This window comes from Dendrobates tinctorius, unplaced genomic scaffold (assembly GCF_039654945.1).
Source record: "Dendrobates tinctorius isolate UK_male_01 unplaced genomic scaffold, ASM3965494v1 ptg000130l, whole genome shotgun sequence".
NCBI classification, from domain to species: domain Eukaryota; kingdom Metazoa; phylum Chordata; class Amphibia; order Anura; family Dendrobatidae; genus Dendrobates; species Dendrobates tinctorius.
The window spans coordinates 5,411,901-5,439,262 of NW_027361798.1; the positions used below are offsets into that span (position 1 = coordinate 5,411,901).

Below are 27,362 nucleotides of genomic sequence, written 5' to 3' on the forward strand. Positions count from 1 at the left end.
CACAGTAGCACTCACCTGCAGGTTTTGGGGCGCAGATCTCCTCCTCTCTGTGAAGCCGCCGACTAGGGTCTCCAACCTCCAAACAATGCACCTGCTCCTCTCCGAGGCTGCGGCCGGATCGTCATCATCCCAAAAGACGCGACCCACGAGCCGCCAGCACAATGCCAGCCATGAGGGGGGCATCGCCCCATTTCTGCAGCATGGTCGGGGGGTAAAATCCGGGTCCTTATGCGAATCAGCGCCCCGGGAGTCGGCAGCTTCTTCTCCTCCTCACTTCCCAGACAAAGTTTATGTGTGTGAAACGCGCGGGCTCCGCATTGTTCTGCAGCCCTTTATTCTACTCTGCTGGAGTGATGGCAGCAGAGGAGGAGGGGATCTGTGAGGACACAAGCTGTAAGCTCTTGAGGCCAGGCAGGGGGGCACATACTTATAGGTACGGCCAGGTCATGACCATGGGGGGTTAATCACTCAGTCAGCTGTCCATCGCAGAGCATGTTCTGCAGTGTGTGCAGTCACAGGACGCCGCGGCACCTGACGCGCGCTCCGTCCAATATCCGCCAACCATCCGCCACGACGACAAAGAACAAATCGTTTCTTTGCGTCCGTGATCAGTTTATGGCGAATTGTCCGGTGAACGTCATTGGCCGAGGATCGTAATAATGCGATTGTGTCACGTGACCCGGAGACATTAGATTGTAGCAACCGCCAATGGACGCACTACGGTGGGTGGGGCGGAGCACACCGCCGGAATAAGTGGAGAAAACCAGGACACGGACGCCCGGAGGAGTCGCACTATGGTGGATGGGTCGGAGCGCAGGAATAAGTGGAGAAAACAAAATATTCCAGAAACGTATGGAACAAAGGGCTGCGTGCGTGACAGTAATGTGCGCAGCACACGTGTAAGGAGATTGAACTGACGGACAGATCTGCCTGTAGTAAGAGGCAGAGGGTTAGCGCAGTGTAGGTACAAAAGCGCTGAGATAGAGAAAGGGGTGCCGTGTTGTAGTTTGACCATTAGAGGGCAGTGGGGAGTGTAGGAGTGTGACTGTGTAACTGCCATTGGTCAAAGAAACTGTCAGGTGATAATGGGCGGAGCTACCAGGACTGGGAGTATAAGAGGTTGAGGGAAGGTTCTGGAAGGTCCAGTCAGCCAGGGGAGCTCACTAGTAAGGAGGTTCTGCTGTAGAGAGAGAGACGGTAGAAAGGCTCCAGAGAGGACTGACAGTTGAGGCGGTCACAGGGGGTGGCCCACAGGACAGTAGCCGCAGACGTAGACGGTCTGGGGGTACCAAGCAGACGGCGTACTTGGAATGGTGACGCGCTGTGGTGGATGGTAGTAGGGCAGCCACAGTGAGAAGAGCCACGAAGAACGCCACGACGATAAAAAGAAGAAGTGAAGGTACCCAGGTCTGTGTACAAATGAAGTGTGAGATTCCTGTGGTGAATTGCGGTGGTCGTGAGAGAGGCGGCCAATAAAAACGGACCTGTTGAATACAACCTCTGTCTCAGTCTCGTGTCTGTCGGCGGCAAGAAGCGGGTCACCCCCCATCCCTGTTGGTCTCTCTCTCTCATCTCTCCGCCTTACCTACATTTGGCGTAGTCGGCAGGATAATTGCCGCAAATACAACACCTTCAGCGGCAAGCCTGCCATCAAATACCAAAGGACCCCAAGCTGTACGGGGTGAAGAAAATTATTTTCCCTGTGGATTACAATTTGGGACTGTGCTTCGGATTTCTGGCTGTCAATAAGTGAAACCGGAGCAGAAGAGTGTTCTGTCAAAATGGCTGTGCCATTTCAGCGTCAGGAAGAGACACAGTAGTTGACAGCCGTATTCGACAATCTAGGACTATATCGCATCCGCCCCTGGGGGGGAGCGGTCTACATCAGGAGACAGTCGCCCTCCCATGCTGGACTTTGGAAAATCGGTGGAGAGGCCGACCAACACCCCACCCACGAGTGGGAGTGGCCCAGGTGAAGAGACTGGGTGCAGCTGCTGGGCGCCATTGTGCTTCGGAAACTCGGGCGAGATGCGACGCTGCAGCAGCCGTGGCCTCGGATGCCTGGAGTGGAAATGGCGTCAAGAGGATGAAACCCATCGGGAGACCTGCCCCTGGGAGCCATTCTCGACACCCCGTACCCTGTTGCAACAAGCGTTGCAAGAAGTTACACAAGTTCTTTCCGCGGAGCCATCGGGCCTGGAGGCTGGCACTGCTGGACGGCAGGGTGAAGATCCATAGCTATTGGAGGAGCTGCGGGAAAGCCTGCTGGGAGCCACGACGCTGGGGAAGGTAAGCGTTCCCCTGGCCCAGCCAGCGGCATTGCAAGCAGAATCCGCCCCCATACCCAGTGCCCAGTGCACAAAACAATTTCGCCTGCCCTCGACCTCCCCAGCTGACCTCCCGCTCTTCAGTGACTACGGCCCTGGATGACTTCACGGCTCTTGATAACCATCCCGATCTACCCCACCCAGCGGCACCGGTGCGGAATCAACCTGCGGCTGCCCCTGCCGTGATCTGTCTTCCGGCCGCGGCCTATTCATCAGAGCCTGCTGTCAATTTGGGCCTGCCGCAGGTCACCGCGGCCTACTTACCAGCACCCGCGACCGCCTCTGCTCCACGCTCGTTGCAACCCACCCACCGGACTCTGCGGCCTATACCGGACCCTCTGCTTGGGTTGCAGAGATCATTGAGAAAAAGAAGGCCAAGGAACGGGAGGTGTGGGCGCTGCTCCATGAAAAAGGGGAGGCCACCATGTCTACTCCTCGGTCATACGGGCGGCTGGTGTACATGGATACTGGCAAGGGCTACGGCTTTATTCGAGACACCACCGGCTACAAAATTTATCTGAACGTGGCCTCAATTAAGCACGGCCGTGTTCCGCGGGAGGGAGACTTAGTCTCCTATTACAAAGAATATTGCCCCCGTAGCTACTATGCGGTGTCCGTCATCGCCTACCCTGAGGGGTACAAGCCTCCATAAAGAGACAAGGACTCCTGGGTCTCGAGCATCAGGGACACTCGAGGTCCAGGGATACTACAGGCATCCCAGAGACTCTACGGCAGTGGAGTCTCCTGTTTTGGTGAAACATCGGCCGCCAGGAGGTCGCCCGGAGCACCTATTACATTGGACTGCCGGACTGCAGTGCACCGTTGCACAACTAGGGGACTGTTCCGTGTCCCCTCGGGGTAGAATGCCCTACTCTTGGTGCGGAGGGGATGCCTAAAGGGAGTGTCCTACTTAAAGGAAAGGGGAGCACCCCTGTCCTCCAATGTTTAATGTTTTAGAGTATATAATGTTTTGCTAAAAAAAAAAAAAAGTAAAAGTAAAAAAAAAAATTGTTCTGATAAATACGTATTGTAGTAAAAGTTGTAAGATGTGTAGTAAATTTGACATGTTGAAGTGTTATAAAAAAATTTGTGTTCAACAGGTCCCGGGTACGTGGAGTGTGCCGACCATGATGTAATTAAGTTGGCAGGATGACGAGACAGGAAGAATGTAGACAAACAGTGGTCATTGAGTCAGGCCCCCAGTACCACGTACCACTAGGAGGATAGGACAAGATTGTCGAGGACGACAATGGACAAAGGAAGAAGTGTAGGGAGATTGAACTGACGGACAGATCTGCCTGTAGTAAGAGGCAGAGGGGTAGCGCAGTGTAGGTACAAAAGCGCTGAGATAAAGAGAAAGGGGTGCTGTGTTGTAGTTTGACCATTAGAGGGCAGTGGGGAGTGTAGGAGTGTGACTGTGTAACTGCCATTGGTCAAAGAAACTGTCAGGTGATAATGGGCGGAGCTACCAGGACTGGGAGTATAAGAGGTTGAGGGAAGGTTCTGGAAGGTCCAGTCAGCCAGGGGAGCTCACTAGTAAGGAGTTTCTGCTGTAGAGAGAGAGACGGTAGAAAGGCTCCAGAGAGGACTGACAGTTGAGGCGGTCACAGGGGGTGGCCCACAGGACAGTAGCCGCAGACGTAGACGGCCTGGGGGTACCAAGCGGACGGCGTACTTGGAATGGTGAAGCGCTGTGGTGGATGGGCCTAGGGCAGCCACAGTGAGAAGAGCCACAAAGGACGCCACGACGATAAAAAGAAGTGAAGATACCCGGGTCTGTGTACAAAAGAAGTGTGAGATTCCTGTGGTGAATTGCGGTGGTCGTGAGAGAGGCGGCCAATAAAAAAGGACCTGTTGAATACAACCTCTGTCTCAGTCTCGTGTCTGTCAGCAGCAAGAAGCGGGTCACCCCCCATCCCTGTTGGTCTATCTCTCTCATCTCTACGCCTTACCTACACACGGACGCGCGCAGGAGCCACACTACGGTGGATGGGGCGGTACGCACCGCCGGGACCCAGTAATAAGTGAAGAAAACCAAATATTCCAGAAACGTATGGAACAAAGCGCTACATGCGTGACAGTAATGTGCGCAGGACACGGACGCCCGGAGGAGCCGCACTATGGTGGATGGGGTGGTGCGCACCGCCGGGACACAGGAATAAGGGGAGAAAACCAAATATTCAAGAAACGTATGGAACAAAGCGCTACACGCGTGACAGTAATGTGCGCAGGACACGGACGCCCAGAGGGGCCGCACTATGGTGGATGGGGTGGTGCGCACCGCCGGGACACAGGAATAAGGGGAGAAAACCAAATATTCCAGAAACGTATGGAACAAAGCGCTGCGTGCGTGACAGCAACGTGCGCAGCACACGGACGCCCGAAGGGGCCGCACTATGGTGGATGGGGTGGTGCGCACGGCCGGGACGCAGGAATAAGTGGACAAAACCAAATATTACAGAAACGTATGGAACAAAGCGCTGCGTGCGTGACAATAATGTGCGCAGGACACGGACGCCCTGGAGGGGCCGCACTATGATGGATGGGGTGGTGCGCCCCGCCGGGACACAGGAATAAGTGGAGAAAACCAAATATTACAGAAACGTATGAAACAAAGCGCTGCGTGCGTGACAGTAATGTGCGCAGGACACGGACGCCCTGGAGGGGCCGCACTATGGTGGATGGGGCGGTGCGCACCGCCGGGACGCAGGAATAACGGGAGAAAACCAAATATTCCAGAAACGTATGGAACAAAGCGCTGCGTGCGTGACAGTAATGTGCGCAGGACACGGACGCCCGGAGGGGCCGCACTATGGTGGATGAGGTGGTGCGCACCGCCGGGACACAGGAATAAGGGGAGAAAACCACATATTCCAGAAACGTATGGAACAAAGCGCTGCGTGCGTGACAGTAACGTGCACAGCACATGGACGCCCGGAGGGGCCGCACTATGGTGGATGGGGCGGTGCGCACCGCCGGGACACAGGAATAAGGGGAGAAAACCAAATATTCCAGAAACGTATGGAAAAAAGCGCTGCGTGCGTGACAGTAACGTGCACAGCACACGGACGCCCGGAGGGGCCGCACTATGGTGGATGGGGCGGTACGCACCGCCGGGACACAGGAATAAGGGGAGAAAACCAAATATTCCAGAAACGTATGGAACAAAGCGCTGCGTGCGTGACAGTAATGTGCGCAGGACACGGACGCCCGGAGGGGCCGCACTATGGTGGATGGGGCGGTGCGCACCGCCGGGATGCAGGAATAAGGGGAGAAAACCAAATATTCCAGAAACGTATGGAACGAAGCACTGCGTGCGTGACAGTAATGTGCGCAGGACACGGACGCCCGGAGGAGCGCACTATGGTGGATGGGGCGGTGCGCACCGCCGGGACACAGGAATAAGGGGAGAAAACCAAATATTCCAGAAACGTATGGAACAAAGCGCTACACGCGTGACAGTAATGTGCGCAGGACACGGACGCCCGGAGGGGCCGCACTATGGTGGATGGGGCGGTGCGCACCGCCGGGACACAGGAATAAGGGGAGAAAACCAAATATTCCAGAAACATATGAAACAAAGCGCTGCGTGCGTGACAGTAATGTGCGCAGGACACGGAGGCCCGGTGGGGCCGCACTATGGTGGATGTGGCGGTGCGCACCGCCGGGACGCAGGAATAAGGGCAGAAAACGCAAATATTCCAGAAGCGTATGGAACAAAGCGCTGCGTGCGTGAAAGTAATGTGCGCAGGACACGGACGCCCAGAGGGGCCGCACTATGGTGGATGGGGCGGTGCGCACCGCCGAGACGCAAGAATAAGGGGAGAAATCGCAAATATTCCAGAAACGTATGGAACAAAGCGCTGCGTGCGTGACAGTAACGTGCGCAGGACACGGACGCCCGAAGGGGCCGCACTATGGTGGATGGGGCAGTGCGCACCGCCAGGACGAAGGAATAAGGGCAGAAAACGCAAATATTACAGAAACGTATGGCACAAAGTGCTGCGTGCGTGACAGTAACGTGCGCAGGACACGGACGCCCGGAGGGGCCGCACTATGGTGGATGGGGCGGTGCGCACCGCCGGGACACAGAATTAAGGGAGAAAACCAGGATATGGACGCCCGGAGGAGCCGCACACCTGTATCCGCCGCCATCGCTGCCTGGCGCAGTCCGGGATCAGTTATATATGGTAGAAACTCAGGATAACAAAGAGGAGACGGCCATGTCTGACTACACGGCGATGTGTGTGGTAAAGGCGCGGTGGAGGCTGTGGGTGTCAGGGGTCTCGCGCCGTCACCTATTACACAGGGGAGTAGAGACGGTGGCGCTGGGTGCGGGCGTGGGGCGCTGGGGGTTAATGTCACAGACTGCTTCCTTGCTCTCATTATCCGGAAACAAGGAGATGGGGGGTTGTGCTCTGCGGAGATGTTATTCACATCTATCGCCCTCCTCCCCGGACCCCATACTTCTTAGACCCCTCTGAGTCTCCTTGACAACCTGGGACAGCGCTGGCAAAACAGGGGTTAAACCCAGCACCTTATTGTGTAAAGAGGAGGGGGAGGGTGCGGGACCCTCAGTGTCCATGTACCCCGTGTCATGTGGGAAACCTGCACTCTCCAGACCAGCGGCACAATGCCATCATCACACCCAATCCTACATAGAGCACGGCAGACACACAAGGGTTAATAGATCATGATCAATGGACACAATGCGAAGGATGAAGAGAAATCGCGGAGACTCTTCTCCATCACGTAGGACCATCAGGAGGCACCGGATTCATTCTGCAGCCGGACGACAACCCCCAACATCCAGCCAGTGTCACTGATAATGAGGAGCCCTGGAGGGGGTGAACCGGCCCCGAAGCCCCGGAGGGGTGAACCGGCCCCGAAGCCCCGGAGGGGTGAACCGGCCCCGGAGCCCTGACCTCACATCATCCCTTCTGTCTGGGATCACAAGAAGGATCCGCACAAGCCTCATACAGGGAGATCTGGGGGAAATGCTCCATAACCAGTGATGGGGATACGGGGGTCATCAGATACTGATGATGGAGGTGACGGGCGGTCACCAGATACTGATGATGGAGGAGACGGGGGTCACCAGATACTGATGATGGAGGGGATGGGGGACACCAGATACTGATGATGGAGGGGACTGGGGTCACCAGATACTGATGATGGAGGGGACGGGGGTCACCAGATGCTGATGAGGAAGGGGATGGGGGTCACCAGATACTGATGATGGAGGGGACGGGGGTCACCAGATACTGATGATGGAGAGGACGGAGGTCACCAGATACTGATGATGGAGGTGACGGGTGGTCACCAGATACTGATGATGGAGGGGACGGAGGTCACCAGATACTGATGATGGAGGGGACGGAGGTCACCAGATACTGATGATGGAGGGGACGGGGGTCACCAGATACTGATGATGGAGTTGACGAGTGGTCACCAGATACTGATGATGGAGGGGACGGAGGTCACCAGATACTGATGATGGAGGGGACGGAGGTCACCAGATACTGATGATGGAGGGGACGGGCGGTCACCAGATACTGATGATGGAGGGGACGGGGGTCACCAGATACTGATGATGGAGGGGACGGAGGTCACCAGAAACTGATGATGGAGGGGACGGAGGTCACCAGATACTGATGATGGAGGGGACGGGGGTCACCAGATACTGATGATGGAGGAGACGGGGGTCACCAGATACTGATGATGGAGGTGACGAGTGGTCACCAGATACTGATGATGGAGGGGACGGAGGTCACCAGATACTGATGATGGAGGGGATGGAGGTCACCAGATACTGATGATGGAGGGGACGGGGGTCACCAGATACTGATGATGGAGAGGACGGAGGTCACCATATACTGATGATGGAGGGGACAGGGGTCACCAGATACTGATGATGGAGGGGACGGGGGTCACCAGATACTGATGATGGAGGGGACGGTGGTCACCAGATACTGATGATGGAGGGGACGGGGGTCACCAGATACTGATGATGGAGGGGACGGGGGTCACCAGATACTGATGATGGAGGGGACGAGGATCACCACATACTGATGATGGAGGAGACGGGGGTCACCAGATACTGATGGAGGGGACGGGGTCACCAGATACTGATGATGGAGGGGACGGTGGTCACCAGATACTGATGATGGTGGGGACGGGGGTCACCAGATACTGATGATGGAGGGGACGGGGGTCACCAGATACTGATGGAGGGGACGGGGGTCACCAGATACTTATGGAGGGGACGGGGGTCACCAGATACTGATGGAGGGGACGGGGGTCACCAGATACTGATGATGGAGGAGACGGGGGTCACCAGATACTGATGATGGAGGGGACGGGGGTCACCAGATACTGATGATGGAGAGGACGGAGGTCACCAGATACTGATGATGGAGGTGACGGGTGGTCACCAGATACTGATGATGGAGGGGACGGAGGTCACCAGATACTGATGATGGAGGGGACGGAGGTCACCAGATACTGATGATGGAGGGGACGGGGGTCACCAGATACTGATGATGGAGTTGACGAGTGGTCACCAGATACTGATGATGGAGGGGACGGAGGTCACCAGATACTGATGATGGAGGGGACGGAGGTCACCAGATACTGATGATGGAGGGGACGGGCGGTCACCAGATACTGATGATGGAGGGGACGGGGGTCACCAGATACTGATGATGGAGGGGACGGAGGTCACCAGAAACTGATGATGGAGGGGACGGAGGTCACCAGATACTGATGATGGAGGGGACGGGGGTCACCAGATACTGATGATGGAGGAGACGGGGGTCACCAGATACTGATGATGGAGGTGACGAGTGGTCACCAGATACTGATGATGGAGGGGACGGAGGTCACCAGATACTGATGATGGAGGGGATGGAGGTCACCAGATACTGATGATGGAGGGGACGGGGGTCACCAGATACTGATGATGGAGAGGACGGAGGTCACCATATACTGATGATGGAGGGGACAGGGGTCACCAGATACTGATGATGGAGGGGACGGGGGTCACCAGATACTGATGATGGAGGGGACGGTGGTCACCAGATACTGATGATGGAGGGGACGGGGGTCACCAGATACTGATGATGGAGGGGACGGGGGTCACCAGATACTGATGATGGAGGGGACGAGGATCACCACATACTGATGATGGAGGAGACGGGGGTCACCAGATACTGATGGAGGGGACGGGGTCACCAGATACTGATGATGGAGGGGACGGTGGTCACCAGATACTGATGATGGTGGGGACGGGGGTCACCAGATACTGATGATGGAGGGGACGGGGGTCACCAGATACTGATGGAGGGGACGGGGGTCACCAGATACTTATGGAGGGGACGGGGGTCACCAGATACTGATGGAGGGGACGGGGGGTCACCAGATACTGATGATGGAGGAGACGGGGGTCACCAGATACTGATGATGGAGGAGACTGGGGTCACCAGATACCGATGATGGAGGGGACGGGGGTCACCAGATACTGATGATGGAGGGGACGGAGGTCACTAGATACTGATGATGGAGGTGACGGGGGTCACCAGATACTGATGATGGAGGTGAAGGGGGTCACCAGATACTGATGATGGAGGGGACGGAGGTCACCAGATACTGATGATGGAGGGGACGGGGGTCACCAGATACCGATGATGGAGGGGACGGGGGTCACCAGATACCGATGATGGAGGAGACTGGGGTCACCAGATACCGATGATGGAGGGGACGGGGGTCACCAGATACTGATGATGGAGGTGACGGGGGTCACCAGATACTGATGATGGAGGGGACGGAGGTCACTAGATACTGATGATGGAGGTGACGGGGGTCACCAGATACTGATGATGGAGGTGAAGGGGGTCACCAGATACTGATGATGGAGGGGACGGAGGTCACTAGATACTGATGATGGAGGTGACGGATGGTTGCCAGATACTGATAAGACAATGGACGGTCACCAGTTAATGTGACGGCCGTGTGCTGCCCAGCAGGTGCACTCAGCTCCCTGTATAGCGCCCGTCTTTGTGCCGGACATTCCCAGACGTTGCAGCGTGTCGCCCCGATTCTGACCGGCTGTGACCCCGTTGACTCTGGGACCACTCCTGATATTTGACCTCGGCTTCCCCCTGACTTCTTACTGACACTGCTTGTAATACTCCTGTCCCCTCACTCCTCCAGCCACGCCGTGGACACAACCCTGGAGACACCACTGTGCGAAGGCCGGGCTGTACTAGGATTCATCAGACTACAATAGAATCCAGTGTATAACCCCCATCATCACACCGGCCACTGACACCCCGTACCCACATCAGGAGGGCGGAGAAGCTGAGATCCGTCCATTATCTAATGCTGGCATCCCCCAAAGGAGCAGCGCTACCATCCATGGAGCGATGGGGGTGTACAATCACCCTAGTGACATACCCACCATTGCTCTCCATGATCACACAGCCTCCCCCAGTAATGGCTGATAACAGCGAGTAATAGCATGCAGTCACCGGTCCCACAGCCGAGCTTTGTTACATTGTATCAGTGGACAATGGTTGGGGTGGCACAAGGTTTCGGAGGCCCCAGGCACTGAGCAGCCCCATCCATCTCTGGGGCTCTGCACACAATGTGCGGTCACTGGGAGATGATTTCGGCCATTAGCGACGCATGACAGGAGCCTTTATCCGGCCACAATCAGGCCACCTCCGCCATTGTCCACTGACCCTCCATCCGGGGAGAGGAGAAGGGCCAGAGCCGGGGGTGAGGGAAGGGTCACCCCTTAATGAGATCCAGGAGCCAGCCTCATTAATGAGGAGCCCTATACCGGGAAGTGACGCATCAGGTGCCGCTGTAGCTAAGCCTCTCCTGTGTGATACCATCCCAATCACTCGGCAGTGTGAGAAGCCGCATGACCCCTGTGCAGTGTGAGAAGCCGCATGACCCCTGTGCAGTGTGAGAAGCCGTATGACCCCTGTGCAGTGTGAGAAGCCGCATGACCCCTGTGCAGTGTGAGAAGCCGCATGACCCCTGTGCAGTGTGAGAAGCCGCATGACTCCTGTGCAGTGTGAGAAGCCGTATGACTCCTGTGCAGTGTGAGAAGCCGCATGACTGCAGTGTGAGAAGCCGCATAGCCGCATGACTCCCGTGCAGTGTGAGAAGCCGCATGACTCCCGTGCATTGTGAGAAGCCGCATGACCCCTGTGCAGTGTGAGAAGCCGCATGACTTCTATGCAGTGTGAGAAGCCGCATGACTGCAGTGTGAGAAGCCGCATAGCCGCATGACTCCCGTGCAGTGTGAGAAGCCGCATGACTCCCGTGCAGTGTGAGAAGCCGCATGACTCCTTGCAGTGTGAGAAGCCGCATGACTCCTATGCAGTGTGAGAAGCCGCATGACCCAAGTGCAGTGTGAGAAGCCGCATGACCCCTGTGCAGTGTGAGAAGCCGCATGAACCCTGTGCAGTGTGAAATGCCGCATGACCCCTGTGCACTGTGAGAAGCCGCATGACCCCTGTGCAGTGTGAGAAGCCGTATGACCCCTGTGCAGTGTGAGAAGCCGTATGACCCCTGTGCAGTGTGAGAAGCCGCATGACCCCTGTGCAGTGTGAGAAGCCGCATGACTGCAGTGTGAGAAGCCGCATGACTCCTGTGCAGTGTGAGAAGCCGCATGACTCCTATGCAGTGTGAGAAGCCGCATGACCCAAGTGCAGTGTGAGAAGCCGCATGACCCCTGTGCAGTGTGAGAAGCCGCATGAACCCTGTGCAGTGTGAAATGCCGCATGACCCCTGTGCACTGTGAGAAGCCGCATGACCCCTGTGCAGTGTGAGAAGCCGTATGACCCCTGTGCAGTGTGAGAAGCCGTATGACCCCTGTGCAGTGTGAGAAGCCGCATGACCCCTGTGCAGTGTGAGAAGCCGCATGACTGCAGTGTGAGAAGCCGCATGACTCCCGTGCAGTGTGAGAAGCCGCATGACCCCTGTGCAGTGTGAGAAGCCGCATGACCCCTGTGCAGTGTGAGAAGCCGCATGACCCCTGTGCAGTGGGAGAAGCCGCATGACCCCTGTGCAGTGTGAGAAGCCGCATGACCCCTGTGCAGTGTGAGAAGCCGCATGAACCCTGTGCAGTGTGAGAAGTCGCAAGACTCCCGTGTAGTGTGAGAAGCCGCATGACTCCTGTGCAGTGTGAGAAGCCGCATGACTCCTGTGCAGTGTGAGAAGCCGCATGACCCCTGTGCAGTGTGAGAAGCCGCATGACTCCTGTGCAGTGTGAGAAGCCGCATGACCCCTGTGCAGTGTGAGAAGCCACATGACTCCTTTGCAGTGTGAGAAGCCGTATAACCCCTGTGCAGTGTGAGAAGCCGTATGACCCATGTGCAGTGTGAGAAGCCGCATGACTGCAGTGTGAGACGCACCATGACTCCCATGCAGTGTGAGAAGCCGAATGACTCCTGTGCAGTGTGAGAAGCCGCATGACTCCTGTGCAGTGTGAGAAGCCGTATGACCCCTGTGCAGTGTGAGAAGCCGCATGACCCCTGTGCAGTGTGAGAAGCCGCATGACCCCTGTGAAGTGTGAGAAGCCGCATGACCCCTGTGCAGTGTGAGAAGCCGCATGACCCCTGTGCAGTGTGAGAAGCCGCATGACCCCTGTGCAGTGTGAGAAGCCATATGACCCCTGTGCAATGTGAGAAGCCGCATGACCCCTGTGCAGTGTGAGAAGCCGCATGACTGCAGTGTGAGAAGCCACATGACTCCTGTGCAGTGTGAGAAGCCGCATGACCCCTGTGCAGTGTGAGAAGCCGCATGACTCCTTTGCAGTGTGAGAAGCCGTATGACCCATGTGCAGTGTGAGAAGCCACATGACTGCAGTGTGAGAAGACGCATGACTCCCGTGCAGTGTGAGAAGCCGCATCACCCCTGTGCAGTGTGAGAAGCCGCATGACACCTTTGCAGTGTGAGAAGCCGTATGACCCCTGTGCAGTGTGAGAAGACGTATGACCCATGTGCAGTGTGAGAAGCCGCATGACTGCAGTGTGAGAAGCCGCATGATTCCCGTGCAGTGTGAGAAGCCGCATGACCCCTGTGCAGTGTGAGAAGCCGCATGACCCCTGTGCAGTGTGAGAAGCCGCATGACCCCAGTGCAGTGTGAGAAGCCGCATGACCCCTGTGCAGTGTGAGAAGCCGCATGACCCCTGTGCAGTGTGAGAAGCCGCATGACCCCTGTGCAGTGTGAGAAGCCGCATGACCCCTGTGCAGTGTGAAATGCCGCATGACTCCTCTGCAGTGTGAGAAGCCGCATGATCCCTGTGCAGTGTAAAAAGCCGCATGACCCCTGTGCAGTGTGAGAAGCTGCATGACTGCAGTGTGAGAAGCCGCATGACTCCCGTGCAGTGTGAGAAGCCACATGACCCCTGTGCAGTGTGAGAAGCCGCATGACTCCTGTGCAGTGTGAGAAGCCGCATGACCCCTGTGCAGTGTGAGAAGCCGCATGACCCCTGAGCAGTGTGAGAAGCCGCATGACCCCTGTGCAGTGTGAGATGCCGCATGACCCCTGTGCAGTGTGAGAAGCCGCAAGACCCCTGTGCAGTGTGAGAAGCCGCATGACCCTTGTGCAGTGTGAGAAGCCGCTTGACCCCTGTGCAGTGTGAGAAGCCACATGACCCCTGTGCGGTGTGAGAAGCCGTATGACCCCTGTGCGGTGTGAGAAGCCGCGTGACCCCTGTGCAGTGTGAGAAGCCGCATGACTGCAGTATGAGAAGCCGCATGACTCCCGTGCAGTGTGAGAAGCCGCATGACTCCTGTGCAGTGCGAGAAGCCGCATGACCCCTGTGCAGTGTGAGAAGCCGCATGACTCCTTAGCAGTGTGAGAAGCCGCATGACCCCTGTGCAGTGTGAGAAGCCGCATGACCTCTGTGCAGTGTGAGAAGCCGCATGACACCTGTGCAGTGTGAGAAGCCGCATGACCCCTGGGCAGTGTGAGAAGCCGCATGACCCCTGTGCAGTGTGAGAAGCCGCATGAGCCCTGTGCAGTGTGAGAAGCCGCATGACTGCAGTGTGAGAAGCCGCATGACTCCCGTGCAGTGTGAGAAGCCGCATGACTCCTGTGCAGTGTGAGAAGCCGTATGACCCCTGTGCAGTGTGAGAAGCCGCATGACCCCTGTGCAGTGTGAGAAGCCGCATGACCCCTGTGCAGTGTGAGAAGCCGCATGACCCCTGTGCAGTGTGAGAAGCCGCATGACCCCTGTTCAGTGTGAGAAGCCGCATGACCCCTGTGTAGTGTGAGAAGCCGTATGACCCCTGTGCAGTGTGAGAAGCCGCATGACCCCTGTGCAGTGTGAGAAGCCGCATGACTGCAGTGTGAGAAGCCGCATGACTCCCGTGCAGTGTGAGAAGCCGCATGACCCCTGTGCAGTGTGAGAAGCCGCATGACCCCTGTGCAGTGTGAGAAGTCTCAAGACTCCCGTGCAATGTGAGAAGCCGCATGACTCCTGTGCAGTGTGAGAAGCCGCATGACTCCTGTGCAGTGTGAGAAGCCGCATGACCACTGTGCAGTGTGAGAAGCCGCATGACTCCTGTGCAGTGTGAGAAGCCGTATGACCCCTGTGCAGTGTGAGAAGCCGTATGACCCATGTGCAGTGTGAGAAGCCACATGACTGCAGTGTGAGAAGCCGCATGACTGCCGTGCAGTGTGAGAAGCCGCATGACCCCTGTGCAGTGTGAGAAGCTGCATGACCCCTGTGCAGTGTGAGAAGCCTCATGACCCCTGTGCAGTGTTAGAAGCCGCATGACCCCTGTGCAGTGTGAGAAGCCGCATGACCCCTGTGAAGTGTGAGAAGCCGCATGACCCCTGTGCAGTGTGAGAAGCCGCATGACCCCTGTGCAGTGTGAGAAGCCGCATGACCCCTGTGCAGTGTGAGAAACCGCATGACTGCAGTGCAGTGTGAGAATCCGCATGACTGCAGTGCAGTGTGAGAAGCAGCATGACTTCTGTGCAGTGTGAGAAGCCGCATGACTCCTGTGCAGTGTGAGAAGCCGCATGACCCCTGTGCAGTGTGAGAAGCCAGATGACCCCTGTGCAGTGTGAGAAGCCACATGACTTCTGTGCAGTGTGACAAACCGCCTGACTCCTGTGCAGTGTGAGAAGTCGCATGACCCCTGTGCAGTGTGGGAAGCCGCATGACCCCTGTGCAGTGTGGGAAGCCGCATGACCCCTGTGCAGTGTGAGAAGCCGCATGACCACTGTGCAGTGTGAGAAGCCGCATGACCCCTGTGCAGTGTGAGAAGCCGCATGACCCCTGTGCAGTGTGGGAAGTCGCATGACCCATGTGCAGTGTGAGAAGCCGCATGACCCCTGTGAAGTGTGAGAAGCCGCATGACAACCTGTGCAGTGTGAGAAGCCGCATGACCCCTGTGCAGTGTGAGAAGCCGCATGACCCCTGTGCAGTGTGAGAAACCGCATGACTGCAGTGCAGTGTGAGAATCCGCATGACTGCAGTGCAGTGTGAGAAGCAGCATGACTTCTGTGCAGTGTGAGAAGCCGCATGACTCCTGTGCAGTGTGAGAAGCCGCATGACCCCTGTGCAGTGTGAGAAGCCAGATGACCCCTGTGCAGTGTGAGAAGCCACATGACTTCTGTGCAGTGTGACAAACCGCCTGACTCCTGTGCAGTGTGAGAAGTCGCATGACCCCTGTGCAGTGTGGGAAGCCGCATGACCCCTGTGCAGTGTGGGAAGCCGCATGACCCCTGTGCAGTGTGAGAAGCCGCATGACCACTGTGCAGTGTGAGAAGCCGCATGACCCCTGTGCAGTGTGAGAAGCCGCATGACCCCTGTGCAGTGTGGGAAGTCGCATGACCCATGTGCAGTGTGAGAAGCCGCATGACCCCTGTGCAGTGTGAGAAGCCGCATGACCCCTGTGCAGTGTGAGAAGCCGCATGACCCATGTGCAGTGTGAGAAGCCGCATGACTCCTGTGCAGTGTGAGAAGCCGCATGACCCCTGTGCAGTGTGAGAAGCCGCATGACGCCTGTGCATTGTGAGAAGCCGCATGACTGCAGTGCAGTGTGAGAATCCGCATGACTTCTGTGCAGTGTGAGAAGCCGCATGACTCCTGTGCAGTGTGAGATGTCGCATGACTGCAGTGCAGTGTGAGAATCCGCATGACTTCTGTGCAGTGTGAGAAGCCGCATGTCTCCTGTGCAGTGTGAGAAGACACATGACTCCTGTGAAGAGTGAGAAGCCGCATGACCCCTGTGCAGTGTGAGCTATGCAGTGTCAGAAGCCGCATGACTCCGCAGTGTCAGAAGCCGCATAACTCCTGTGCAGTGTGAGAAGCCGCATGACTCCTGTGCAGTGTGAGAAGCCGCATGACCCCTGTGCAGTGTGAGAAGCCGTATGACCCCTGTGCAGTGTGAGAAGCCGCATGACCCCTGTGCAGTGTGAGAAGCCGCATGACCCCTGTGCAGTGTGAGAAGCCGCATGACTCCTGTGCAGTGTGAGAAGCCGTATGACTCCTGTGCAGTGTGAGAAGCCGCATGACTGCAGTGTGAGAAGCCGCATAGCCGCATGACTCCCGTGCAGTGTGAGAAGCCGCATGACTCCCGTGCATTGTGAGAAGCCGCATGACCCCTGTGCAGTGTGAGAAGCCGCATGACTTCTATGCAGTGTGAGAAGCCGCATGACTGCAGTGTGAGAAGCCGCATAGCCGCATGACTCCCGTGCAGTGTGAGAAGCCGCATGACTCCCGTGCAGTGTGAGAAGCCGCATGACTCCTTGCAGTGTGAGAAGCCGCATGACTCCTATGCAGTGTGAGAAGCCGCATGACCCAAGTGCAGTGTGAGAAGCCGCATGACCCCTGTGCAGTGTGAGAAGCCGCATGAACCCTGTGCAGTGTGAAATGCCGCATGACCCCTGTGCACTGTGAGAAGCCGCATGACCCCTGTGCAGTGTGAGAAGCCGTATGACCCCTGTGCAGTGTGAGAAGCCGTATGACCCCTGTGCAGTGTGAGAAGCCGCATGACCCCTGTGCAGTGTGAGAAGCCGCATGACTGCAGTGTGAGAAGCCGCATGACTCCTGTGCAGTGTGAGAAGCCGCATGACTCCTATGCAGTGTGAGAAGCCGCATGACCCAAGTGCAGTGTGAGAAGCCGCATGACCCCTGTGCAGTGTGAGAAGCCGCATGAACCCTGTGCAGTGTGAAATGCCGCATGACCCCTGTGCACTGTGAGAAGCCGCATGACCCCTGTGCAGTGTGAGAAGCCGTATGACCCCTGTGCAGTGTGAGAAGCCGTATGACCCCTGTGCAGTGTGAGAAGCCGCATGACCCCTGTGCAGTGTGAGAAGCCGCATGACTGCAGTGTGAGAAGCCGCATGACTCCCGTGCAGTGTGAGAAGCCGCATGACCCCTGTGCAGTGTGAGAAGCCGCATGACCCCTGTGCAGTGTGAGAAGCCGCATGACCCCTGTGCAGTGGGAGAAGCCGCATGACCCCTGTGCAGTGTGAGAAGCCGCATGACCCCTGTGCAGTGTGAGAAGCCGCATGAACCCTGTGCAGTGTGAGAAGTCGCAAGACTCCCGTGTAGTGTGAGAAGCCGCATGACTCCTGTGCAGTGTGAGAAGCCGCATGACTCCTGTGCAGTGTGAGAAGCCGCATGACCCCTGTGCAGTGTGAGAAGCCGCATGACTCCTGTGCAGTGTGAGAAGCCGCATGACCCCTGTGCAGTGTGAGAAGCCACATGACTCCTTTGCAGTGTGAGAAGCCGTATAACCCCTGTGCAGTGTGAGAAGCCGTATGACCCATGTGCAGTGTGAGAAGCCGCATGACTGCAGTGTGAGACGCACCATGACTCCCATGCAGTGTGAGAAGCCGAATGACTCCTGTGCAGTGTGAGAAGCCGCATGACTCCTGTGCAGTGTGAGAAGCCGTATGACCCCTGTGCAGTGTGAGAAGCCGCATGACCCCTGTGCAGTGTGAGAAGCCGCATGACCCCTGTGAAGTGTGAGAAGCCGCATGACCCCTGTGCAGTGTGAGAAGCCGCATGACCCCTGTGCAGTGTGAGAAGCCGCATGACCCCTGTGCAGTGTGAGAAGCCATATGACCCCTGTGCAATGTGAGAAGCCGCATGACCCCTGTGCAGTGTGAGAAGCCGCATGACTGCAGTGTGAGAAGCCACATGACTCCTGTGCAGTGTGAGAAGCCGCATGACCCCTGTGCAGTGTGAGAAGCCGCATGACTCCTTTGCAGTGTGAGAAGCCGTATGACCCATGTGCAGTGTGAGAAGCCACATGACTGCAGTGTGAGAAGACGCATGACTCCCGTGCAGTGTGAGAAGCCGCATCACCCCTGTGCAGTGTGAGAAGCCGCATGACACCTTTGCAGTGTGAGAAGCCGTATGACCCCTGTGCAGTGTGAGAAGACGTATGACCCATGTGCAGTGTGAGAAGCCGCATGACTGCAGTGTGAGAAGCCGCATGATTCCCGTGCAGTGTGAGAAGCCGCATGACCCCTGTGCAGTGTGAGAAGCCGCATGACCCCTGTGCAGTGTGAGAAGCCGCATGACCCCAGTGCAGTGTGAGAAGCCGCATGACCCCTGTGCAGTGTGAGAAGCCGCATGACCCCTGTGCAGTGTGAGAAGCCGCATGACCCCTGTGCAGTGTGAGAAGCCGCATGACCCCTGTGCAGTGTGAAATGCCGCATGACTCCTCTGCAGTGTGAGAAGCCGCATGATCCCTGTGCAGTGTAAAAAGCCGCATGACCCCTGTGCAGTGTGAGAAGCTGCATGACTGCAGTGTGAGAAGCCGCATGACTCCCGTGCAGTGTGAGAAGCCGCATGACCCCTGTGCAGTGTGAGAAGCCGCATGACTCCTGTGCAGTGTGAGAAGCCGCATGACCCCTGTGCAGTGTGAGAAGCCGCATGACCCCTGAGCAGTGTGAGAAGCCGCATGACCCCTGTGCAGTGTGAGAAGCCGTATGACCCCTGTGCGGTGTGAGAAGCCGCGTGACCCCTGTGCAGTGTGAGAAGCCGCATGACTGCAGTATGAGAAGCCGCATGACTCCCGTGCAGTGTGAGAAGCCGCATGACTCCTGTGCAGTGCGAGAAGCCGCATGACCCCTGTGCAGTGTGAGAAGCCGCATGACTCCTTAGCAGTGTGAGAAGCCGCATGACCCCTGTGCAGTGTGAGAAGCCGCATGACCTCTGTGCAGTGTGAGAAGCCGCATGACACCTGTGCAGTGTGAGAAGCCGCATGACCCCTGGGCAGTGTGAGAAGCCGTATGACCCCTGTGCAGTGTGAGAAGCCGCATGAGCCCTGTGCAGTGTGAGAAGCCGCATGACTGCAGTGTGAGAAGCCGCATGACTCCCGTGCAGTGTGAGAAGCCGCATGACTCCTGTGCAGTGTGAGAAGCCGTATGACCCCTGTGCAGTGTGAGAAGCCGCATGACCCCTGTGCAGTGTGAGAAGCCGCATGACCCCTGTGCAGTGTGAGAAGCCGCATGACCCCTGTGCAGTGTGAGAAGCCGCATGACCCCTGTTCAGTGTGAGAAGCCGCATGACCCCTGTGTAGTGTGAGAAGCCGTATGACCCCTGTGCAGTGTGAGAAGCCGCATGACCCCTGTGCAGTGTGAGAAGTCGCATGACTGCAGTGTGAGAAGCCGCATGACTCCCGTGCAGTGTGAGAAGCCGCATGACCCCTGTGCAGTGTGAGAAGCCGCATGACCCCTGTGCAGTGTGAGAAGTCTCAAGACTCCCGTGCAATGTGAGAAGCCGCATGACTCCTGTGCAGTGTGAGAAGCCGCATGACTCCTGTGCAGTGTGAGAAGCCGCATGACCACTGTGCAGTGTGAGAAGCCGCATGACTCCTGTGCAGTGTGAGAAGCCGTATGACCCCTGTGCAGTGTGAGAAGCCGTATGACCCATGTGCAGTGTGAGAAGCCACATGACTGCAGTGTGAGAAGCCGCATGACTGCCGTGCAGTGTGAGAAGCCGCATGACCCCTGTGCAGTGTGAGAAGCTGCATGACCCCTGTGCAGTGTGAGAAGCCTCATGACCCCTGTGCAGTGTTAGAAGCCGCATGACCCCTGTGCAGTGTGAGAAGCCGCATGACCCCTGTGAAGTGTGAGAAGCCGCATGACCCCTGTGCAGTGTGAGAAGCCGCATGACCCCTGTGCAGTGTGAGAAGCCGCATGACCCCTGTGCAGTGTGAGAAACCGCATGACTGCAGTGCAGTGTGAGAATCCGCATGACTGCAGTGCAGTGTGAGAAGCAGCATGACTTCTGTGCAGTGTGAGAAGCCGCATGACTCCTGTGCAGTGTGAGAAGCCGCATGACCCCTGTGCAGTGTGAGAAGCCAGATGACCCCTGTGCAGTGTGAGAAGCCACATGACTTCTGTGCAGTGTGACAAACCGCCTGACTCCTGTGCAGTGTGAGAAGTCGCATGACCCCTGTGCAGTGTGGGAAGCCGCATGACCCCTGTGCAGTGTGGGAAGCCGCATGACCCCTGTGCAGTGTGAGAAGCCGCATGACCACTGTGCAGTGTGAGAAGCCGCATGACCCCTGTGCAGTGTGAGAAGCCGCATGACCCCTGTGCAGTGTGGGAAGTCGCATGACCCATGTGCAGTGTGAGAAGCCGCATGACCCCTGTGAAGTGTGAGAAGCCGCATGACAACCTGTGCAGTGTGAGAAGCCGCATGACCCCTGTGCAGTGTGAGAAGCCGCATGACCCCTGTGCAGTGTGAGAAACCGCATGACTGCAGTGCAGTGTGAGAATCCGCATGACTGCAGTGCAGTGTGAGAAGCAGCATGACTTCTGTGCAGTGTGAGAAGCCGCATGACTCCTGTGCAGTGTGAGAAGCCGCATGACCCCTGTGCAGTGTGAGAAGCCAGATGACCCCTGTGCAGTGTGAGAAGCCACATGACTTCTGTGCAGTGTGACAAACCGCCTGACTCCTGTGCAGTGTGAGAAGTCGCATGACCCCTGTGCAGTGTGGGAAGCCGCATGACCCCTGTGCAGTGTGGGAAGCCGCATGACCCCTGTGCAGTGTGAGAAGCCGCATGACCACTGTGCAGTGTGAGAAGCCGCATGACCCCTGTGCAGTGTGAGAAGCCGCATGACCCCTGTGCAGTGTGGGAAGTCGCATGACCCATGTGCAGTGTGAGAAGCCGCATGACCCCTGTGCAGTGTGAGAAGCCGCATGACCCCTGTGCAGTGTGAGAAGCCGCATGACCCATGTGCAGTGTGAGAAGCCGCATGACTCCTGTGCAGTGTGAGAAGCCGCATGACCCCTGTGCAGTGTGAGAAGCCGCATGACGCCTGTGCATTGTGAGAAGCCGCATGACTGCAGTGCAGTGTGAGAATCCGCATGACTTCTGTGCAGTGTGAGAAGCCGCATGACTCCTGTGCAGTGTGAGATGTCGCATGACTGCAGTGCAGTGTGAGAATCCGCATGACTTCTGTGCAGTGTGAGAAGCCGCATGTCTCCTGTGCAGTGTGAGAAGACACATGACTCCTGTGAAGAGTGAGAAGCCGCATGACCCCTGTGCAGTGTGAGCTATGCAGTGTCAGAAGCCGCATGACTCCGCAGTGTCAGAAGCCGCATAACTCCTGTGCAGTGTGAGAAGCCGCATGACTCCTGTGCAGTGTGAGAAGCCGCATGACTCCAGTGCAGTGTGAGAAGCCGCATGACTCCTGTGCAGTGTAAGAATCCGCATGACTCTTGTGCAGTGTGAGAAGCCACATGACTCCTGTGCAGTGTGGGATGTCGCATGACTGCAGTGCAGTGTGAGAAGCCGCATGACTGTAGAGTGAGAAACCGCGTGACTCCTGTGCAGTGTGAGAAGCCGCGTGACCCCTGTGCAGTGTGAGAAGCCACATGACCCCTGTGAAGTGAGAAGCCGCATGACCCCTGTGCAGTGTGTGAAGCCGCATGACCCCTGTGCAGTGTGAGAAGCCGCATGACCCCTGTGCAGTGTGAGAAGACGAATGACCCCTGTGCATTGTGAGAAGCCGTATGACCCCTGTGCAGTGTGAGAAGCCGTATGACCCCTGTGCAGTGTGAGAAGCTGCATGACTGCAGTGTGAGAAGCCGCATGACCCCTGTGCAGTGTGAGAAGCCGCATGACTCCTGAGCAGTGTGAGAAGCCGCATGATCCCTGTGCAGTGTTAGATGCCGCATGACCACTGTGCAGTGTGAGAAGCCGCATGACCCCTGTGCAGTGTGAGAAGCAGCATGACCCTTGTGCAGTGTGAGAAGCCGCATGACCCCTGTGCAGTGTGAGAAGCCGCATGACCCCTGTGCAGTGTGAGAAGCCGCATGACTGCAGTGTGAGAAGCCACATGACTCCCGTGCAGTGTGAGAAGCCGCATGACTCATGTGCAGTGTGAGAAGCCGCATGACCCCTGTGCAGTGTGAGAAGCCGCATGACCCCTGTCCAGTGTGAGAAGCCGCATGACCCCTGTGCAGTGTGAAAAGCCGCATGACCCCTGTGCAGTGTGAGAAGTCGCATGACTCCCGTGCAGTGTGAGAAGCCGCATGACTCCCGTGCAGTGTGAGAAGCCGCTTGACTCCCGTGCAGTGTGAGAAGCCGCATGACCCCTGTGCAGTGTGAGAAGCCGCATGACCCCTGTGCAGTGTGAGAAGCCGCATGACCCCTGTGCAGTGTGAGAAGCCGCATGACCCCTGTGCAGTGTGAGAAGCCGCATGACTCCTGTGCAGTGTAAGAATCCGCATGACTCTTGTCCAGTGTGAGAAGACACATGACTCCTGTGCAGTGTGGGATGTCGCATGACTGCAGTGCAGTGTGAGAAGCCGCATGACTGTAGTGTGAGAAACCGCGTGACTCCTGTGCAGTGTGAGAAGCCGCGTGACCCCTGTGCAGTGTGAGAAGCCGCGTGACCCCTGTGCAGTGTGAGAAGCCGCATGACCCCTGTGCAGTGTGAGAAGCCGCATGACCCCTGTGCAGTGTGAGAAGCCGCATGACCCCTGTGCAGTGTGTGAAGCCGCATGACCCCTGTGCAGTGTGAGAAGCCGCATGACCCCTGTGCAGTGTGAGAAGCCGCATGACCCCTGTGCATTGTGAGAAGCCGTATGACCCCTGTGCAGTGTGGGAAGCCGCATGACCCCTGTGCAGTGTGAGAAGCTGCATGACTGCAGTGTGAGAATCCGCATGACCCCTGTGCAGTGTGAGAAGCCGCATGACTCCTGAGCAGTGTGAGAAGCCGCATGATCCCTGTGCAGTGTTAGATGCCGCATGACCCCTGTGCAGTGTGAGAAGCCGCATGACCCCTGTGCAGTGTGAGAAGCCGCATGACCCTTGTGCAGTGTGAGAAGCCGCATGACCCCTTTGCAGTGTGAGAAGCCTCATGACCCCTGTGCAGTGTGAGAAGCCGTATGACCCCTATGCAGTGTCAGAAGCCGCATGACCCCTGTGCAGTGTGAGAAGCCGCATGACTGCAGTGTGAGAAGCCGCATGACTCCCGTGCAGTGTGAGAAGCCGCATGACTCCTGTGCAGTGTGAGAAGCCGCATGACTCCTGTGCAGTGTGAGAAGCCGCATGACCCCTGTCCAGTGTGAGAAGCCGCATGACCCCTGTGCAGTGTGAGAAGCCGCATGACCCCTGTGCAGTGTGAGAAGTCGCAAGACTCCCGTGCAGTGTGAGAAGCTGCATGACTCCCGTGCAGTGTGAGAAGCCGCTTGACTCCCGTGCAGTGTGAGAAGCCGCATGACCCCTGTGCAGTGTGAGAAGCCGCATGACCCCTGTGCAGTGTGAGAAGCCGCATGATCCCTGTGTAGTGTGAGAAGCCGCATGACCCCTGTGCAGTGTGAGAAGCCGTATAACCCCTGTGCAGTGTGAGAAGCCGCATGACCCCTGTGCAGTGTGAGAAGCCGCATGACTGCAGTGTGAGAAGCCGCATGACTCCCATGCAGTGTGAGAAGCCGCATAACTCCCGTGCAGTGTGAGAAGCCGCATGACCCCTGTACAGTGTGAGAAGCCAAATGACCCCTGTGCAGTGTGAGAAGTCGCAAGACTCCCATGCAGTGTGAGAAGCCGCATAACTCCTGTGCAGTGTGAGAAGCCGCATGACTCCTGTGCAGTGTGAGAAGCCGCATGACCCCTGTGCAGTGTGAGAAGCCGCATGACTCCTGTGCAATGTGAGAAGACGCATGACCCCTGTGCAGTGTGAGAAGGAGCATGACTCCTGTGCAGTGTGAGAAGCCGTATGACCCCTGTGCAGTGTGAGAAGCCGTATGACCCATGTGCAGTGTGAGAAGCCGCATGACTGCAGTGTGAGAAGCCGCATGACTCCCGTGCAGTGTGAGAAGCCGCATGACTCCCGTGCAGTGTGAGAAGCCGCATGACTCCTGTGCAGTGTGAGAAGTCGGATGACCCCTGTGCAGTGTGAGAAGCCGCATGACTTCTGTGCAGTGTGAGAAACCGCCTGACCCCTGTGCAGTGTGAGAAGCCGCATGACCCCTATGCAGTGTGAGAAGCCGCATGATTCATGTGCAGTGTAAGAAGCCGCATGACTCCTGTGCAGTGTGGGAAGCCGCATGACCCCTGTGCAGTGTGAGAAGCCGCATGACCCCCTGTGCAGAGTGAGAAGCCGCATGACGCCTGTGCAGTGTGAGAAGCCGCATGACCCCTGTGCAGTGTGAGAAGCCGCATGATTCCTGTGCAGTGTGAGAAGCCACATGACCCCTGTGCAGTGTGAGAAGCCGCATGACGCCTGTGCAGTGTGAGAAGCCGCATGACTTCTGTGCAGTGTGAGAAGCCGCATGACTCCTGTGCACTGTGAGAAGCCACATGACTCGTGTGCAGTGTGAGAAGCCGCATGACTGCAGTGCAGTGTGAGAATCCGCATGACTTCTGTGCAGTGTGAGAAGCCGCATGACTCCTGTGCAGTGTGAGATGTCGCATGACTGCAGTGCAGTGTGAGAAGCCGCATGACCCCTGTGCAATGTGAGAAGCCGCATGACTCCTGTGCCGTGTGAGAAGCCGCATGACCCCTGTGTAGTGTGAGAAGCCGCATGACCCCTGTGCCGTGTGAGAAGCCGCATGACCCCTGCGTAGTGTGAGAAGCCGCATGACCCCTGCGCAGTGTGAGAAGCCGCATGACCCCTGGGCAGTGTGAGAAGCCGCATGACCCCTGTGCAGTGAGAAGCCGCTTAGTCCCTGTGCAGTGTTAGAAGCCGCATGACCCCTGTGTAGTGTGAGAAGCCGCATGACTGCAGTGCAGTGTGAGAAGCCGCATGACTGCAGTGCAGTGTGAGAAGCAGCATGACTTCTGTGCAGTGTGAGAAGCCGCATGACCCCTGTGCAGTGTGAGAAGTCGGATTACCCCTGTGCAGTGTGAGAAGCCGCATGACTTCTGTGCAGTGTGAGAAACCGCCTGACCCATGTGCAGTGTGAGAAGCCGCATTACCCCTGTGCAGTGTGAGAAGCCGCATAATTCCTGTGCAGAGTAAGAAGCCGCATGACTCCTGTGCAGTGTGGGAAGCCGCATGACCCCTGTGCAGTGTGAGAAGCCGCATGACCCCTGTGCAGTGTGAGAAGCCGCATGACCCCTGTGCAGTGTGAGAAGCCGCATGACCCCTGTGCAGTGTGAGAAGCCGCATGACTCCTGTGCAGTGTGAGAAGCCGCATGACCCCTGTGCAGTGTGAGAAGCCGCATGACGCCTGTGCAGTGTGAGAAGCCGCATGACTTCTGTTCAGTGTGAGAAGCCGCATGACTCCTGTGCAGTGTGAGAAGCTGCATGACTCCTGTGCAGTGTGAGAATCCGCATGACTTCTGTGCAGTGTGAGAAGCCGCATGACTCCTGTGCAGTGTGAGAAGTCGCATGACTCCTGTGCAGTTTGAGAAGCCGCATGACTCCTGTGCAGTGTGAGAAGCCACATGACTGCAGTGTGAGAAGCCGCATAACTCCTGTGCAGTGTGAGAAGCCGCATGACTCCTGTGCAGTTTGAGAAGCCGCATGACTCCTGTGCAGTGTGAGAAGCCGCATGACTCCTGTGCAGTGTGAGAATCCGCATGACTCTTGTGCAGTGTGAGAAGCCACATGACTCCTGTGCAGTGTGGGATGTCGCATGACTGCAGTGCAGTGTGAGAAGCCGCATGACTCCTGTGCAGTGTGAGAAGCCGCATGACTCCTGTGCAGTGTGAGAAGTCGCATGACACCTGTGCAGTTTGAGAAGCCGCATGACTCCTGTGCAGTGTGAGAAGCCGCATGACTCCTGTGCAGTGTGAGAAGCCGCATGACCCCTGTGCAGTGTGAGAAGCCGCATGATGCCTGTGCAGTGTGAGAAGCCGCATGACTTCTGTGCAGTGTGAGAAGCCGCATGACTCCTGTGCAGTGTGAGAAGCCGCATGACTCCTGTGCAGTGTGAGAAGCCGCATGACTCCTGTGCAATATGAGAAGCCGCATGACTCCTGTGCAGTGTGAGAAGCCACATGACTGCAGCGTGAGAAGCCGCATTACTCCCGTGCAGTGTGTGAAGCCGCATGACCCTTGTGCAGTGTTAGAAGCCGCATGACCCCTGTGTAGTGTGAGAAGCCGCATGACTGCAGTGCAGTGTGAGAAGCCGCATGACTGCAGTGCAGTGTGAGAAGCAGCATGACTTCTGTGCAGTGTGAGAAGCCGCATGACCCCTGTGCAGTGTGAGAAGTCGGATTACCCCTGTGCAGTGTGAGAAGCCGCATGACTTCTGTGCAGTGTGAGAAACCGCCTGACCCCTGTGCAGTGTGAGAAGCCGCATTACCCCTGTGCAGTGTGAGAAGCCGCATAATTCCTGTGCAGTGTAAGAAGCCACATGACTCCTGTGCAGTGTGGGAAGCCGCATGACCCCTGTGCAGTGTGAGAAGCCGCATGACCCCTGTGCAGTGTGAGAAGCCGCATGACCCCTGTGCAGTGTGAGAAGCCACATGACCCCTGTGCAGTGTGAGAAGCCGCATGACTCCTGTGCAGTGTGAGAAGCCGCATGACCCCTGTGCAGTGTGAGAAGCCGCATGACGCCTGTGCAGTGTGAGAAGCC

At 57.0% G+C, this 27,362-nt stretch overlaps 1 protein-coding gene across 1 annotated transcript in view; it reads right to left on the reverse strand.

Moving 5' to 3' along the window:
• The window catches only part of LOC141047949 (microtubule-actin cross-linking factor 1, isoforms 6/7-like), a 277,881-nt gene extending 250,519 nt beyond the window's left edge, over positions 1–27,362 (reverse strand). Inside the window, exon 1 of the mRNA XM_073543327.1 lies at positions 16–27,362. The gene's annotated coding sequence lies outside the window, so the exon portion shown is untranslated. The remainder of the gene's footprint in view (positions 1–15) is intronic.